Source organism: Palaemon carinicauda, chromosome 19, assembly GCF_036898095.1.
Source record: "Palaemon carinicauda isolate YSFRI2023 chromosome 19, ASM3689809v2, whole genome shotgun sequence".
In the NCBI taxonomy this organism is placed as follows: Eukaryota; Metazoa; Arthropoda; class Malacostraca; order Decapoda; family Palaemonidae; genus Palaemon; species Palaemon carinicauda.
Window position 1 is genome coordinate 60694255 of NC_090743.1, and position 20000 is coordinate 60714254.

Below are 20000 nucleotides of genomic sequence, written 5' to 3' on the forward strand. Positions count from 1 at the left end.
ATCTTTCTAAAGTATTTTTTCACTCACCTTACCTACCAGCTAAAAAAAATGCAAACCACCTTTTATTCAAAATAAACTCCCACATAATGTTCCGTCTGTGGTGTTTTTAATAGCACAAATTTTTTTTTTTTTAAATAATAATTTCAGTGTTAATCTACAAGTGTCAACTTATTAACAAGAGTCAATTAACTCTTCCGAAGAAAACTATAAAGTGTAATAAACTTTAGTACAAAAATTCGCATATAAATAAAATTATAGTTTTATTTAAAGACAAACAGAATGGAAAAAATGGTATTGTTATTTTTATCAATGTTGTTATTTACCTTTTGATCTTTCATTTATGGAGAAAAAACATACAAATAACAGAACAATAGAGTTTAATCAGCTATCAACAAATACAAGAGCAATTAACATGGACAACATTGCAGTAAATAACCAATGATGGATACAAGAAAACAACATACAGGTTTGTACATCGACCATACACAGAAGTAAAAGAACAATGAAATGTAGAAAAAATAATAAAAGGAACATAATACCAGATTACAAAAAACAATAAAAAGGTATATTACGAGAAACTAAAGTCCATGTACGAAGAATAAAAGAACAATGATAAAAAAAGAACTAAAGGAGTAACAACTAAATTGCAAGAGACCAACGTTTATGGGAGACTAAACCAGTACAGATTTTTCAAGCCCTTAGGCAATCGGTAATAGGTTTACCACAACGTTCATTCCCTCTTTCACATCATGCAGATGCATGTGGTTGTCTACCTCCGTGTAGTTTAGTGAATGTGGATACTGTAATGAATGTGATTACTGTAGTAATACAGGTAAATGTGCTATGTGAATGTATGTGATTTAAAAATAGAAAATTATTGTACTGTGCAAACTTTAAAAGAATAAAAAAAATGCACCTTTAGAGAAATAGAATTGTAGTTAAACCACACTTTACATTACTCTTACTAAAACTTAACTTTCCAAAATATTAAGTAGTCAGCTAACTGCCATCATTCATCTTTCACCCACCTTTCCCATCAGCTGAAAAAATGCGATATGTGAAAACCCACGAATACATCTGCTAGACAACCATTTAAGCATGTGTTTTTGAATGACCAGAAGGTGAAATCATGTGCGCTCTATGATGTAAAGACTGTGCACATACGCCACATGGGGATAAACTTGTGGATGAAATGGCTATACAATGAAGATATCAACTTATGTTGAATAAAAGTATCTGACCACGGCGATACTCATCAAAGATGAGCAATGTATTTAGAAATCAATGCGCTTGCATTTATGTTTTTTCCCATGGGGATGGTGGGGGGGGGGTGTTAATGTCAGTCGAGTCGCTTCAAGCAATGACCTTGCAAGCTACTATGGACCAACTTAGTAGGGATGGGTGGCCTGCTTGGTTAAAATTGGGTGTATGGCAGGCATAGATTGAAGCATGGACGTAGCTATATATATATATATATATATATATATATATATATATATATATATATATATATATATATATATATGTATATATATATATATATATATATATATACAGTAATGTCTAACCGTTGGCACTGCCACCTCAAGAGAGATAAAGAGGGAAGAGCAAAAAACTTACTGAGAGAGACTCTCTCTCTCTCTCTCTCTCTCTCTCTCTCTCTCTCTCTCTCTCTCTCTCTCTCTCTCTCTCTAAACATGTGTGAACTTTGGGCTGGTCTTCAGCTGCAATTTTTTTCCAGGCAGGGTCTACTAGATATCTCTTTATTCAATTATAGCCAATAGCAGGCCGAGTCATACAATGGGAGCAAGTGCTCTAATATAACTTTCCTTCCGTACACCACTATATTCATATACACATACAAACAGAAGCCCAACAATAAGCAAAAATGACTTCTAATATACACACACATACTGTATATAGATAGTACATTGGCCAGGGCACCAGCCACCCGTTGAGATACTACCGCTAAGGAGTTAATGGGTCCTTTGACTGGTCACAGTACTGCAATGGATCCTTCTCTCTGGTTACGGCTCATTTTCCCGTTGGCTATACATACACCGAATAGTCTGGCCTATTCTTCACATATTCTCATCTGTCCTTACACACCTGACAACACCAGTATTACCAAACAGTTCTTCATTGCTCAAGGAGTTAACTACTGCACTGTAATTATCCAGTTTCTACTTTCCTCTTGCTAAGGGTAGAAAAGACTCTTTAACTATGGTAAGCAGTTCTTCTAGGAGAAGGACACTCCGAAATCAAACCATTGTTCTCTAGTCTTGGATAGTATCATGGTCTTCCACTGTCTTGGGGTAGAGTTCTCTCTTGCTTGAGGTACATTAGGGCACAGTACTCTATATTATTTTTCTTCTTGTTATTTTTTCTTTAGTGTTTATAGTTTATGTATGAAAGATTTATTTCAATGTTATTATTCTTAGAATATTTTAATTGTGCATTACTTCTTAGATAATCTAATTCCTTATAGGTCTATCCTTTCTTCACTAGGCTATTTTTCCCTGTTGGGGCCCTTGGGCTTATAGCATACTGCTTTTCCAACTAGGGTTGTAGCTTAGCAAGTAGTAATAATAATAATAATAATAATAATAATAATAATAATAATAATGATAATAATATCTGGATTCTCTCTACCTCGGGATCAAGAGACCCAAGGGGGAATCAACTCAAAGATAATATCTTCTGGTCGGTCGGGGAAATCGAAACAGGGCCCAAGAAACTGAGGTTCCGTTGACTTAAAAACTTAGCCACAAAGTTGCCAAGTCACTGGAACCTCAGTTTCTTGGACCAGGGTTCGATTCCCCGCCCGACCAAAAGCTATTATCCTTGAGTTGATTCCCCATTGGATCTCTGATCCCTAGGTAAAGAGAGAATCCAGATATTAGGCGGAGTATAATATATGGCTTATATGAATATGAAAAACACGTCTAAATGTGCAATACATGTATGTACATATGTATATATATACAGTATATATATACATATATATATATATATATATATATATATATATATATATATATATATAAAACGGATTTTGAGCGAAGCGAAAAATCTATTTTTGGGCTCAGGCCATGTCGTCCTGATGGAAGTTCCTATTAGATAGCTTTCTAGGGTATATTTGACTACAGTGATATTCACAGAGAATTTTACCTTAAGGTATCCAGAATTCTAACTCCTGGAGCAAATATCCCTAAATAATCTCACAGGGATATCGCATAATATCAGAGGACGTATTCTTGACAAGTCACATAGCTATCTTCACCCCGAACAGTAATAACGCTTCGAGGGGGTATAGTGACAAGAATCTGAAACGAGAATGAAAACAGAGCCGCTCATAAGGCATCTCTCCTATTCCGTTTCCAGTGCGTATCTGATGGAGGCGGTAGTGCCTTCTTTATTCCTTGTAGCGATATACGAGGTGTTACAGATACTGTACTATAGGGAGGAGTCAACAGGCCCTTTTACAATAAAAGGAAGGGCGGGTCCATCAGGACGACATGGCTACCTCACCCAAAAATAGATTTTTCGCTTCGCTCAAAATCCGTTTTTTGGGCTCAGGCCATGTCGTCCTGATGGAAGTTTACCAGAGCATTACTGTATCTGTGGATTCTCAATCAGTGCCGTATTCTCAAGAAAGTATTTTCCTGGTCCGTCTAGACCTAGAGACATATGATGTTACCGTCATACATCATTTCATCTAAGCATGAACTATGTTAGTGCTTCCTGCCCCCTACAGGGAAGAGTCGTACTAGACTCTGGAAAAAGTCTCAAGGAGTACATAAAAATTTATGGATGACAAAATGACAAGCTTGTATAGTGGTCTCGCCCTATACAATATAAAGCAAAGTTTGTATAAGAGTCACCAATGTCAGAATTAATTTGTGACACCTTCCCCAATGTGACTACTCTTATAAACTATTGGATAACGGTTGTATCCGCATTGAAACAAATTTTGCCTCTTTGCCACCAACCCGTTAGGGTACCACATCAACCCTTCCAAGGAAGGGTTAGAGTGAGTGGACTTTTGCTTGAATCAGGGAATAGTCTCGAAAGACATACCATGATAAAAATATCCATATTTTAATCTTAATGCTCAGTACATTTCTAATGAAATGAGTGTGGGCGAACTAGTTTATTAAAATTTAATAAACGTACATATCAGATTAACATTTATAAAATTCATAAAATGTGGATGATATGCGTAAAAGCATAAAGAAAAACAGTCAACAGAAAATATTGTTTCATCTACTAGGAAACAGATTTGCCACTTCAATTGAATTATTAATAACTATGATATAGTCTGTATACTGTTTACATACACTAGCGTAAAAAACGCTTGGCACAAGTGTCCGTATTATGCTATAGATTACCGACGTCAATGGAACAGTTTGTAAGGACACTTTCGCGGCCTATCGCTCAGCGTGTAGTAACATACGGTGACTACACGCGCACCCTCTTAATTAATCGTCCCAAATTAATTACACTGTTCCTCGCAGACTTAAAACAGAGGTTAAGGAATTCTACCTGCTGCTACCACAGATCTCATAAGTTGCTCCACTTGCTTCGCATAGTGCATAAAGAACGCCTTGGATGACTACCAGCCGGTGTGCAAACAAGGATGGTCAAAGTCCATATAATTAAAGAAATTTTATGGAAGAGGCAACTTTCCTTGGATCATGACTAACGGGTGTACTGTCTGGATCCGTTCTGCGAATAACACGGGTGAATTTCGCCCTTAGTTATAGATAACTTTGAACCCAGGGTTTCTCTTCTGAACAGCTGTCCTCCCATAAAGTCTGAAGTTCTATGAAGATAGACCTTTAGGCACTCCACTGAACATAGAGATGCATCTTCCTTCAGAGGGCAGATTCTCTAGGGACCCCACCTGTTGGTGGGTAGCTTGTTCCTGGTAAGAAACGTTGGGTCTGGAAATAGATTCAGTTCTCCCTCCAAGAACTGGACGTGGCCTTCCTCTCTAGAGAGAGCCACTATTCACTAACTCTGGCCCCAAAAGCGAGTACAAACGGAAATATGACTTAAATTCAAAACCTTCTAAGCACATTCCTCATTGTTCATTATTTATACACAATGAGGAATCATATCTAATGACCAAGCAAAGGGTCTTTGGAAGCGCTGAAGGGCTAGTTCATTAAGAACGTCGTTAGGAAGGTCGACCTGTAAGGCATATGGTATCTGACTTGTCAAGGCAGGCTTGAACAATAGAATTGTGTAGGCTGCTAAACCTTGCTCATGAAGGTGAATAAAGGATGATAAATAGGAATCTGTCGGGATTTCTTTCGGTTTCTTCACTTTGACAAAGGATAGCTATTTCTTCCCTGAAGCCTCATAATGTCTTCTGGTTTCCTCCATAAGTCTAAACCAACTTTTAAACACCAAATCTTTTTCTCATCGTTAAGGAGAGAAAATCATGAGATGTAGGATCCGTGTTTTCTCTGATGGAGCGAAGACAGTCGACTTCTGTACTCGCTGAGACAGGGATGGATCCGGTAGCGGTACAAATTTTAATCGTAGTTCCAATGCCAGAGAGAACCACACGCTATTTGGCCACTTGTGGGCCACTATTGCTGCTTTCCCTTTGAAGGATCTCAGCTTATCGAGGACCTTCAAAAGGAGGTTGTGCAGAGGGAACAGATAGATACTGGACCATCTGTTCCAGTCCAGGGACATAGCGTCCACTGCCTCCGCTAACGGATCCTCGTAAGGGGACACGTAACGAACTATTTTCTTGTTGTCTTTCGTCGCAAATAGGTCTATCTGCAGCTCTGGGACTTGACTCGAGATGAAGGAGAACGATCCTGCGTCAAGGGACCATTCTGACTCTATAGGTGTAAACCTAGATAGAGCGTCCGCTGTCACATTGCGGAACCCTTGAATGTGAACTGCTGACAGGTGCCATTTCTTCCTTTCCGCCAAACGGAATATGGCCAACATCACTTGGTTGATTTGAGGTGAACTCAACCCTTGTCGATTCAGGCATCTCACTACCACCTCACCGTCTAGAACCAGTCTAATGTGGATCGAGTGGCGAGGAGAAACTTTCTTCAGTGTCAGAAGTACTGCCATGGCTTCTAGAAAGTTGATGTGAAATGACTTGAAAAGATTGGACCAAGCTCCTTGGACTCTCATCTGATGAGAGTGGCCTCCCCAGCCTTCCTTTGAAGCGTCTGTGTGGATAGTTACTGACGGGGAAGGAGGTTGAAGAAGTATAGATTTCTTCAATTGCTTGGCATTGAACCACGGCTTAAGAAGCGTTCGCAGTCGAGTCGGTAGTGGTCTTATTAGATCTCTTCGCGCGTTTGATGCGTATTTTCTCCAGACTCCTGTTGCATCCTTAAGCTGTGCTCTTAGCACTGGATCTGTTATCGAAGCAAACTGTAGAGAGCCCAGCACTCTCTCCTGTTCGCGTCCTGATATCCGTTTGGATTTCAATAGTCTCTTGACAGATCCTGCTATTTCTTTCGCCTTCTTACTAGGAATGGAAAGCTGATGTGACTCGAAATTCCAGTGGATTCCCAACCACTGAAATTTTTGAGCTGGAGAAAGACGAGACTTTTTGATGTTGATTTTGAATCCCAGATGTTCCAGGAACTGGATCACTATCTTAGAAGCTTGCATGCATTCTGTCCTGGATGCTGCCCACACCAGCCAGTCGTCCAAGTAGGCTACTACTTGGACCCCCTTTAGGCGTAATTGATGGACGGCTGCGTTCGCGAGCTTCGTAAAAATCCTTGGGGCTATGTTTAGCCCGAAAGGCATGGTTCTGAAGGCGTAAAGTTATCAATGTAACTTGAAGCCTAGGTAGGGGGAGAGGTGACGATTAATTAGAACGTGCCAATAAGCGTCAAACAAGTCTATAGACACAGCATATGCCCTTTTTGGGCAGTAGGGTCCTTATGTGTTGAAGTGTGAGCATTCTGAACTTGTAGTTCACTATGAACTTGTTGAGTGGCGACAAGTCTAGAATGACTCTGAGTTTTTCTGAGTCCTTCTTTGGAACACAAAACAGCCTTCCTTGGAATTTGATGGACTTAACCTTCCGGATTACTCTTTTGTCTAAGAGCTCTCGGACATATTCTTCCAGAACGGGGGTTGAGTGTTGGGAGCATTGAGGAAATTGAGGTGGAAGACTGCTCCAGCTCCAACCTAGTCCATTCTTATTTAGGCTGTGGGCCCAGGGATCGAAGGTCCAGCGATCCCTAAAAAGCTGTAGTCTCCCTCCTACTGGAAGTATCTACTTCTGCTGTTGTGGACCTGAGGCCTTGCCTCCTTGACCGCGTCCTCCCCTGGATCCCCTTCCTCTTGAAGGGCGTCTAGAAGAACCTCTGGCTGTTCCCCTGGCTCTCGAACAAAAGGAAGAAGTCTGCCTTTTGGAGGCTGGGTTAAGAACTGCAGTCGCCGTTTGTTGAGGTACCAGCTGGTACGTGGTTGGAGGTTGTGCCACTATCTGAGGCACTGCGGTCACAGGAAGTTGTTGTTGATGTTGCTGTCGGTAGGGTTTAGCCGGCCGAGAGGATGGCCTAGGCCTTTTTGTCTTCCTCTTGGGTTGGGGACCCTCATCCAGAGAAGACTTTCTCTTAAGATCTAGGCCCCACTTTTTTTAGAAGGTTCCTATTCTCTGTGGCGGCCTTGTCTACTACCTCTTTAACCACTTCATTGGGAAAGAGGTCTTTACCCCAAATACGAGAGAAGATCATTTTCCTCGGTTCGTGCCTCACCGCAGCCGAGGCGAACACGAACTCTCTACAGGCTCTCCTAGCTTTAATAAAGCTATAGAAATCCTTCGTAACTGTGGCCAGATGTGTTTTGGCCACAACCATGAACATGTCCTGGTTCTTGGGGTCACTTGCCATCGTTTCTAGTATCGTTTGCAACGACATTGATGCCGCAAGTCTTTCCTTTGTCTCTTACTCTCTACGCAAGAGAACCTCCGACAGTTTTGGAAGCGCCTCACCGAACTGGCATTCAGCAATATCAGCTTCCAGCTTCCTGACTGAGAAGGTAAGGTGTACGTCCTTCCAGTCTTCTTGGTCCAAGGGCAAGGTCAGAGATAACGGCTTGCACTCCTCCAAGGAGGGGCATGGTTTCCCTGCCTCCACTGCTTTTAAGGCAGCCTTATATCCCTTTTCCAAGAAGGGAAAGGCTCTGGTAGGAGAGGCCACAAAGGAGGGAAGCTTCTTACTCAAGGCGGGCACCTTTGAGTTAGTGAAGCCCCTCTCTTTCATCGAGCTCGCTAGTAACGTCTGAGCTTTACTATAGTAAAAAAAACTATGACCTCCTTCGGCTCCGTCTCCTCCTTTAAGGCTGGCTCCTTCCTAAGACGGACATAGCAGTACGGATAAGAATCTTTGTTGGGCTAAAATTCCACTTCTTCCAGGGGAATTGCTCCCAACTTTTCTGAGATCACGATCTTCCCGGTTGTCATTGGCATGTGTTCGGCATATCTCCAAGGATTGGTATCCGAGCACAAGGGAAGATCCTTCACGCTGAGCCGCTTCTGGGGCCCACGTGATGCTGCAAGTCTACGTATCTCCAGTTTCATTGCAGTTTCCTTCTCATCATTCTTCCTTTAAATTTGTTGGATCATCTCAACAATGGAAGAAAGAGTCCTTCCCAGTTCATCTGGGATAGCAGACGATGTAGAAGGAATAGGTTCTGGGTCCGGAACCGACGTAACCGATACTTCGTCGATTTCTTGCTCTTCTACTTGAGGAGCCTGGATCAGCTCCTCTTCCTGACCTTCTCCTAGAAGTTCCTTCTCAGTAGAATCCGACACCTCCGACATCCTATCGTCCAATTGGATGTCTTGAAGGGCGGCTGAGACTTCAGAATCTACCGGATTCTGGGCAATTGGTATCTCCACCTGAGGCTGGGGGATGATTGCATCAACCGATGCTTTAGGAAAAAGGTAGGCCCTCATCTCCTTTGGAAGGTAGGGACCTGAGGTGTTTTTCTGAAAACCCCTCACCCAGGATCGTAACGTTTCCCTGCCAGCATCCCTTGACTCTGTTGACTTAGGGTTGTCAAAAGCCTCGGTAAACAGGTTAGAACAAACTGTACAAACCTGAGGGTCCCAATAGCGGAGATCACCTCTGGAGGCTGCGCATGCTGCGTGCCTCCTGCAATATTGATGCCCACAGAAGTTCTTACTGCGGACATTACAGAACACACTCCCGCACTTCGGATGGTCCTCCTGTAAAGAGAAGGCTTTCACTTATATTGGGACATTTAGCTTATATAGAATATAGAAAAGCTATAAGAGAAAGAAGGAAAGACACATACTTGTATTTCCTGTCCAGTCAATTGCTGAAACCTCCCGAGATACGTAATTTCCTAAACGGAAATTTAAGGTGTAGTTCACACCTTGAGATAAAGTTTTAATATACGGGATAGAAAGAATACAGAAAGAACTTACTTTCTATATATTGTACAGTCTCAACAAAAGGCTGTACAAGATAACATTAAGTATGATGAAGAACTTTAGTGTTATCACAAGCTCTGTACAGCAGTTTATGCTAATGCAGTGTGTACTACACTACAAATACAGCAACTACTGTACATCGCATGCTGTTGTGCCGGCTAGCACGCACCGGTACGTGCCGGGGTGTGCCTGCACATGCCAGCCGGCAACTACCCCTGTATAGTTCAAAGATATACTATCTTTAACTAATAGGCGGCAGCCCAATGATTCGCGACTGTGTGCCGGCCGGCAATCACTGCCAGCCGATGGCTGAAAACGCTAATACCCGGCTGCCGGCCGCTAATCGTAGTGGCCAGCAGATTCGGGCTGTGTTTCCACTGCCGGCAGGCAAAGGTAATAAAACCCATGGCCCCCGACAATAGCCAAGAACAGAGAACCTCCACCTGCCCGGTTGTCGGCTGTTAAGCCGGCAGCCGAGTTAGGGGTGCAACACAATAGTCAGAGAAACAGTATGGATGTAAGGTTATAAGGCGGCATTGCCATACGACCTTCCATCCAGAAAGAGTGAACTTATGGAAGGGGAGAATGTAGCATTCAGGCTTCCAAAGAATCCATAGCCTGTCGGGCTCTACCGGCAGACATGGAAGGGAGACTCTGCAAAGAATAAAGGGTCTCTGCCGGCCGACACGTAGTGCCAGCCGGCAGAGAGCTGAGCCTGTCCTCCATCCTAACCTATACTAGGTACGGAAGTAGGACTGCGGCCAAAAGAAAATAAAAGAAAGAGAGGTGGGGAAGGGATAAGGGTCCTATAGACTTCGTTCTAGCAGGAGACACACTCAGCCGTTAGGGAAGCTCATCCTAACCAAGAGTTGTCTATTAGGGAGGAAGACTGGCAATACTTGCTAACCTCCTCCCAACCAGAACAAAGATAGGTGAAGTTATTTCGTCGGGCAACAGAGAAAACTCATTCTCCAGCCCGAGAAAAACAACACAGGACAGTCTGCTAAGCCACTAGAGGAAGGAATCATCTCTTACAGAATCCTTCCAACATGGACTAGGGAAGCAAAGCTTCCTGTGTCCGCCCCTAACCTAGCAAAGGAGACTCATTCTCTATGCTAGGAAGAAGCAGACCACAGACTAGAAACTCTGATGTTCTGCCCTAACCCAAAAAAACAGTCACTCTGGTTATCAGGTCAGGACAGACATATCCTAGAATAGTTATACCTGAATTATTATACAGATAGAACCACTAGGATTAAGCCGAAGGCTTACAGAGGGAGCGAGGGATTGAACTTAGCCTCCGGAGGAGAAAAGAAAATTCGGGGATGTGCGAAAGTATACTACTGTACCTAGAATACTAGACTAGGTAAGATGAGAATCGATTACCTAAATCACCGAAAATCTCTCGTATACAATCTTGGAAAAACCATTCAACAATATCTAACATGTATAAAATATTTGCCTCTAGCTTCAATAATATAACATTCGGAAAAACTTATACCATGCATGAAAGTACTAGTGCCAGACGTCTAGGCTATGAAGCCTCACGAAGGGCAAGATCGGTACCTCGACCCGTGTCGAAATCACCGAGCTAAAAACTGATGATATAATATAAGCATTCCTAGCGGAGCTAAATAGCTAAATTATTAAAGCGTAACAAACCGGGAACGTCGCTCCAGCTAACTAAATGACCCATAAGAGCGAGCGATAGCATCCAGGATGCCTCCGGTAGGCAACAGCTCTTGTTTACGTTAAAATCACTTTTGATTTAATTCAAAACGACAAGAGCTTACATTAATACATGGTAAAGATAATACTCAACTTCCTAGAGGCAGAAGAGGCTGGAGAAGTCATCAAAATGTTGAATTAAATCCAAAATAACAAGAGAACACAAGGGAAAACACTGAGTAGTAGAGCTACACGAAAAGGAATAAAGAGGGCGCTACCGCCTCCATCAGATACACACTGGAAACGGAATAGGAGAGATGCCTTATGAGCGGCTCTCTTTTCATTCTCGTTTCAGATTCTTGTCACTATACCCCCTCGAAGCGTTATTACTGTTCGGGGTGAAGATAGCTATGTGACGTGTCAAGAATACGTCCTCTGATATTATGCGATATCCCTGTTAGATTATTTAGGGATATTCGCTCCAGGAGTTAGAATTCTGGATACCTTAAGGTAAAATTCTCTGGGAATATCACTGTAGTCAAATATACCCTAGAAAGCTACCTAATAGGAACTTCCATCAGGACGACATGGCCTGAGCCCAAAAATATATATATTACACGAGCTTTGTAAATATTATCATCGGACTAACAATGAGAATAAAGAACAAGAACATCTATTTAGATGAAGTTACCATTTTTCTTATTTTAGTTTTAATACCAGCTTATTTATTTACAGTATATTGGTTGCAAGAGAATCCCTAAAGATCAGTTTATTAGTAATTAGTTGGATTCAAGAAAATTAGATTATACAGGATTACTGGAAAACAGACCATGTCTTTGATGCAGGTGCACTACATTTGCGGCCATTCCCCCTATAATTACGCTCTAAAACCATTATCATTGCGTGCATCTTTCCAGTACTAATAAGCGCATTTGGGAACATAAGACCTCAATGCATCATGCATAGGCACTTCAAAATCTATGTGAACGAGACTAGGTTTGAATTTAAGATTTCTATTTGTACCTACGGTGGAGATCATGTTAAACCATGTAAGATACACTTCTTCGGATTTCAGTGAATTGCAAGACAACATTATAATTCAATGTTCTTAACTACTAAGAAAACGAAACGTTTCTTTATTATTTGTTTCCAACTCCATGGCGTTAAGAGTAGGGTTTCTCTCACAGGATCCCGACCTTTTTCAGAGGGTTAAACAATCCCGGGAAAACTATTGGAAATTGAAATTGAATGGTCTTCATTTTAGTAGTAGTAGTAGTAGTAGCAGTAGTAGTAGTAGTAGTAGTAGGAGTAGTAGCAGTTGCTATAGATGATTATGTTGTAGTTAATGATGATGTGCCACAACGACGTGTGTGGGAGAGATTATCCCATTGGGTGGGTCTCTCTCTCTCTCTCTCTCTCTCTCTCTCTCTCTCTCTCTCTCTCTCTCTCTCTCTCTCTCTCTCAAAATTACTAATTACAAAATTCATAAGGAGTCGTCTAATGATTAAATACTAAGTTGAAAATCATTACAAGTTTCGTAATAAATATTACCTAAAACCATGCTCTTTATTTTTCTTTTACTGATATAAAATTCTTTTGCATATCCTTATATCAACAACTGCAAAAAAGTTAGTTAATTACTAAGTTGAAAATCATTACAAATTTCCTACTAAATATTACCTACAGACAATGTCCTTAATTTTACTTTTACTGATATAAAATTATGTTTTTACTTTTCATTTTGCTATATTATCACTTAAAAAGACATTCATTTTAGTTTTTTTTTAAATCAGAAAAATATATAATTGAATGCACTCAAAATTTCTTTTAATTTCCATTAACATTACAGTAGGTAGTATAACAGAAAATACCAATATGCATATACATATTACTATGTTATATTTACGTTGTACATATATTTTACGGACAATTAAGGACTCTGACTATAAACATCAGCATTTATGAAAGCCTCTTTATATTATACTGTAAGCTTTGAGTTACTTTAATTAATTCTACGTATTTACGATTTCATATTATAATTACTTATTAAATGACCAACTGTCACTCCAACTTTAAAGTCAACAGACAACAAAACCCTAAGTCTTTCGGGGTGAATAGTTAGTTAAGAAGAAATTAAAGAGAGAAAAACAGCAAAGTGCACATGAGCATACTCTAATCATTTCATGCAGATAACTCGAGTAAAAGGATAATGGAATACCATAGTACAGTGGCTATGGCACTGCCCTATACTTGAAAACAATGGTTATATGGTTCAAGGCCAGGGCAGCATAATAAAAAATGAGCCATAAAGGCCATTCATAAAAAATAGACATTCCGGAAATCCCGGGGTCCCAGGATTAGTGAAATTCTATCCCGGAATCCATCCTCCCACAATGAGAAACCCTAGTCAAGAGCATCGTGAACATTCGCTCTAGATTTGCATAAAGTTGGAGATTGTAAGCCTCTCCCTGTAGATTGCCATTGTTAAATTTTTCGGATGTTTCTCTTCCAGATCTTTGCCATCAACACGTAATTCGCTTCGAATTATTTTCAAGCGTCTCGTCCTTATGACATCAAACGGTTTCAACCTCTTCACAGGTACTCGGCTAGCTTGAAGTTCAACTTTTTTACCTTCTATCTCATGTTACTGAATACACGTTCCACTGATTATAGTTGTACAACTATCGTCTGTTCTTAGCCTTCCTTTGCAAGTTTTCACAGTATAACCCCATGGATCCTGTAGTATGTGTATCCAGCGTGAATTAACGATTTCTTTCCTTTCTCGGTTTCAGATAGTGCGAATTCCATGTTGTCGATTTCGGACTAAAAGTGAAAACTTGAAACAAACGTGTCTTATTTAAAGTTAATACATCTTATAAGCTTTGAACTGTCGTGGTGTTCGAAAGTGCTTGTCATCGTCCTCTTATCATTACCATTGGCAGAAGGGTGGTTGGACACAAATGGCTAAACTAAAAAAGTGGAAAATAGGCGCGCAAATGTATTCAATTTCAGCGCGCAATCATAACCCTTCATAATTCCTGAATGTGCGCAAATGTAATAAGCGCTTTGATTCAGATGATAACCTTAGGTACAGATAATTGGAAAGAATAAAAAAAAAATATCAATTCTGGTAAAGTCATTAATATGGATTACTGTTAATGGACAGCCAAAGCACGATTAGCTAACTCCCTAGAGACAGCACTATGATGCTGTTGGGATCGAACAGATAGGTTTTTAGATGTTTGGCTAACATAAAAGGAAACATATTCTGAACATGGAATAGTTTATATCATATTGCCGCCATTTCTATTTGTATCATACTACTGCCATTTCTGGATACTCTTCATCAACATGTTTTTCATTATGTAACTACATTCAAACTATATATATATATATATATATATATATATATATATATATATATATATATATATATATATATATATATATATATATATATATATACACACACACACACACACATATATATATATATATATATATATATATATATATATACATATATATATATTATACGATCTTATTTCCTCAAATAACAACTTCCCAAACTTAGTCAATAAGAATCCTGATAACGTAGCTATATCCAGTCTTTTCTTTTCCCGAACCTCCGACAGACTTGTATGACAAAAGGAGGTCATCTTTAAAGGTCATATGTGCTCTGAGAGAGAGAGAGAGAGAGAGAGAGAGAGAGAGAGAGAGAGAGAGAGAGAGAGAGAGAGAGGGGCTGAATATTAGTTAATTTCAAACCAATTCCAACTTCCTTTGTCAAAGTTCGAAAGGGATTTTTTCTTTGTTTTTATGTCAGCAGAAACATTGAGGCTGAATATGAACTATTTCCGAAGCTTTGTCAATTACGGTTTGACAGACATGACATGTTGAAAGACAAAACGTTGTTTGTTATGAGTTGGCAGGGGTTTCTGACAGCACTGCACTACATTAAAGTATAGAAACCTGAAAAAAGTTATATATTCTTATGAAGCTGGTCTTCATGAGAATAGAATATTTTATTCACATACTTCATTTGTGTATTTAGGAGATGTATAGCCAGCTCGTAAGGTGAGTTCCACTAAAGTAGGAATAAGTGTATGTATGTAAATTACATAAGACTGTCGTCATTCCTTTAGTTATAATTTCATTCAGTTCCATACATGTAAATTCACGTCATTTTAAAGAATTAAATTTTCATTTCCGGTAGTTTTGTTAGAAGTCGTATGTAATCTTGTTAAAAGGATTGCATCATGTTTCCATGTGGTTGGAAGTTGCAGGAACGTTCTCCACTAGAATTTATTCTTTTTTTCTTTTATGTTACGAGAGGAGGTGGGTGGAGTTAGCTGAGAAAGTTGCCTAGCCAAGCGATGATAGTACCCTACTTCCATAATGACAAGTTGGCAACCTTACGCCGCTAGAGCCTTGCCCCTGCACTATGAGAATGATTTACTAGAATTATGATGATATATATTGGGCCTAGCAATGCATAGGAACCAGAGATCCAGATTGACCCTCAGAAAGTCATCATACGGCAGTTCTCTCACCAGCATCTATCCAGCCACTACGTATTTCCTCTCCAAAGTGCATAGTGTTTACTCTCAAATGTGAATAGTGTTTGTTTACACATTGGAATTTCTGTGGTTTAAGTTATAAGAAGTACAGGTATATTATAAAAATTAATTGGTTTTTATGACTGGCCCTGTGAGATTAGGTTAAACAGTCAAGTGTATTTATTTTTGCTTAACCATCCGTTAACCTTGTGTGAGCCTAAGGACATAAGAGTAACAGTTAAGCATATGTAAGTGCAAATTTGATTTATTTTCTATAGTGTTAAGTGTCAACTTTTTTCATTAATTGTCAAAATTAAATATTTACATAAATTAATTTCTAGTGAATCAAGTGATTGTATATTATTTTTTGAAGAGTTTTTTTTTTTTTTTTTTTAGTCTAAGGTCTAGTTCAGATTTAAATTTCAAGTGATTATTTTTTTGTATTACTGTTGAATTGTTATTTTTATAGAATATATATATATATATATATATATATATATATATATATATATATATATATATATATATATATATGTTTACTTAATGATAATTGCAGATATGTTGAGGATGACATAAGTTAAGTCGAAAGCTCCCAAATAAAGAAGATAATAGCAGGATTGACTATTTTATTTCTACTTAAATTGCGATTCCCGAGAGGAACCCAACTATCAACTATATATATATATATATATATATATATATATATATATATATATATATATATATATATATATATATATTTCTTTTTTTTTTTATTTATTTATTTATACATAATATATAATTTTCTTAATTTGTTTTGTTAATATTCATATTTTTAAAATCTAGGACTATTATAGATTAAGAAAGTTTAAAAAAGGTTACGTTTTAATTAGGTTCTCACAAAAAATCTATTGAAACTTTTTTAAATAAGGGTAATACATAACCATCAATATATAGAGAATATTTTGTGAACTGTGAAAATAAAAGTCAAGCATTTTTCGTGTTAATGTTTGTTTCGTTATTTGTTCTGGGTCTCGGGGTGGATACCATAATGATTTATTAAGTGGGTTTAAAATATAAACATCTAAATGATATTTTGGAACATTTTCCTTAGTTTCTATTGACTTCCCTTACTTTTCCCCTAAAGACTTTACTTCTCCGTGCACTTGTTTGGCCATTAATCAAGAAGTTGCTCTATGAATACCCATTTCTTTTTTCATACTATAAATTACGCTCATTCATCTCTCTCTCTCTCTCTCTCTCTCTCTCTCTCTCTCTCTCTCTCTCTCTCTCTCTTATATATATTTATATATATATATATATATATATATATATATATATACACGTATATATATACACACATATACATGCATATATATACATATATATAATATATATATAGTATATATATATATATATATATATATATATATATATATATACACACGTATATATATACACACATATACATGCATATATATATATATATATATAATATATATATAATATATGTATATATATATATATATATAATATATATATATATATATATATATATATATATATATATATATATATATATATATATAATGAGTGTATATGCATCCCTTTCCGAGTGGGAAAGCAGTACTATACCTGTCACACGCTAAGTTGGCGGTGATGTCCTGGCCGTTGCTAAGCTAAGGTGGTAATTGGATCACAGCAACTATTCGTATGGCTATTCATTTGAGTGAGTTGAAGGCGCATGCAAGTACTAATTCAGGTTGTTTGTATTGTAGAAGTTAATTATACTCTTTAAAGAAAATGAAAATGTATGTTAAATGACGAAAACTTATGAGAACTTTGAGAAAACTATGACTAAATTTTAACTTAAATAGTCAAAGTCATGGATTTTACACGATTTCGAATGCACTCCTATTCATTTATCTTCAATATCCCGTAAATATATAAGAAATTGGTCAAAATCATGTATATTGTAAAAGTCATTTAGATACGGAAATGCTATATAGTATGAATATAGTAAACCACGTGTCCAAATAACATACTTAATACTTAAAAAACATGCGTCTAATCTAGGGAGGCAGAATGAGCACTAAAATAGCCAGTTACTGTAATTGGCGGGAATTTCAAACGCAGTTGTTAACCAAGCTAATACTGAATAAAGAGAAACAGCTATCAGCTCAGTAACCATTCCGCAATATACTATAAATACAGTGAAGTATAAAGAAGTAACTATAATAATGGAGGACTGCTTGAAAAACACAAAATATATGGGGCGGATAACGATCCAGACAAGAATCGTCGTAATTAAGGTCTGCAATTATCTTTGTGAGCAATATGATAAGGAAGCCGAAGATGATATTGTAAAGAGGACTGCTGATGCACCAGCAATATCTGTTCGTTCCATTCAGCAGATAAAACAACAACACAAGCGTGGAGAGATGCACTCCCCTCCCCCATGGTCAAGAAAGTCACCAGTAATGGAAGCCTTGGATGATTTTGATAAGGTGAAATTCCAACAATAGAAAAACTGCTGGATAAGGTGAAGAAGCCACCTCTGAGTTTCCCTGGTGCTTACATGGCCCTTTCCAAACTTGTTAAGGAACTCGGCTTTCGTTATAAAAAAGTTGAAGGCGGTAGGAAGCTCTTGATGGAAAGGAACGATATTGTTCTTGCAGGAAATAAATATCTAAGGCTTATTGATGAAAACCGAAAATCCGTTTCTCCAAGGCCGGAAATATATTTGGATGAGGCATGGGTAAATCAAAATGAGGAAGACTGCTATTTTGTCGATCGAAAAATGGTAATAAGGTGATTACCATGATATTAAGAATCATATATGCTTGCTATCATGGTTGCAAACACAGCCACTGGTAAACGTTCCCGCTAGGTCGCGCATTGTCTTAGATAATGCTTAATATCATTCAAAAATATTGAACAAAGCACCTGTCGCCAGTTCAAAGAAATCGGATATTGTCTCCTGGTTAACTAGCCACAATATAGCTCATGACTCTTCCTAGAGATGCTGGCCATGAGATACTCAGACTTCCTCCTTATCAGAGCGAGTTCAACCCGATAGAATTGATTTGGTCCTAAGTAAAAATGCGGTTAAGAAATTCAATTCAAATCCCAATCAGACTTTGACAAATGTTGAACGTATAACTGAACGTGCAATACACCGAGTAACAACAGAGGACTGAAAGTCATGTATGCGTCATGCAAGAGAAGTGAAGGATATTTATAGAAAAGGGGATATAGCACGTGACCATCTAACTAAGAAATTGATTATAAACATCACCAGTGACGAGTCTGAAAGCGATGATGAATGAATTTGTTATTTCCAGTTATTTTTTTATGTAGCCAATAAAATGATGAATTAATGTGAATTAATGTTTTCTTTTGAAGAATCAATTAGTCTAAACGTTTAATTTATTAAGATGTATGTTTATTTTACCTAAGCACGTTTACATATATTTGAAGCAAATTTCTATTCTTAAAAGTTTGTCAGACCAGGTTGTAACGCAGAGAAACTTCAAGGTATCAGTAGCAAAATATAGTGGGAGGAGGATGGGGGTCAAGCACGCTCTCTCTCTCTCTCTCTCTCTCTCTCTCTCTCTCTCTCTCTCTCTCTCTCTCTCTCTCTCTCTCTCTCTCTAGATTACTACGATTCTCTGTAGTAATAGCAAATTATTCCGGCGCTCGAATTTTGCAGTATTTTCCATGAATTCATTTTCAGAAGTAGCAAATTATAGAAAAGGCAACACTGACTTAATCAGTCAGGTTGTCTACAGTGAGCGAACTGTCAAAATCAGGTGATCACTGAGCGGCTGTTTCTCCCAATACTCCTCCTCCCCACTTCCAACATGTATATTTCGTGGTGTTTTATGATTTATATAATTATACGGCATATTCAAAGGTATGCAATCGACAGCATATAAGTTATCATGAAACTTGAATTGTATTGTTTGATTTATTCAATTCATATATAACATAATGCTCCGAAATAAAGCGTTGATTAATTTCGTCAAAATAGCATTTTAATGATATGAAAATATTTCTAATTCTAGTTCTCCAATGATCAACACTTAATAAGGCAATACAAAGACGATTCTATCATATCATACTCTTTTCTATGAATATATTACAAAGGACTCTAACTAACGAAGTGGGCGGACCATCACCGCCAACTTGGTGTGTGGCAGGTATAGGCGTTGGGCACAACTGGCCGTACTACCAGCTACCATCACGGGCAAAATTTGTGTGAAATCGTGGGTGTGACGCAAGGGGCACGCAACAGTCTTTGACCTCGTAGACCGCCGTATACCAGCGGCAGA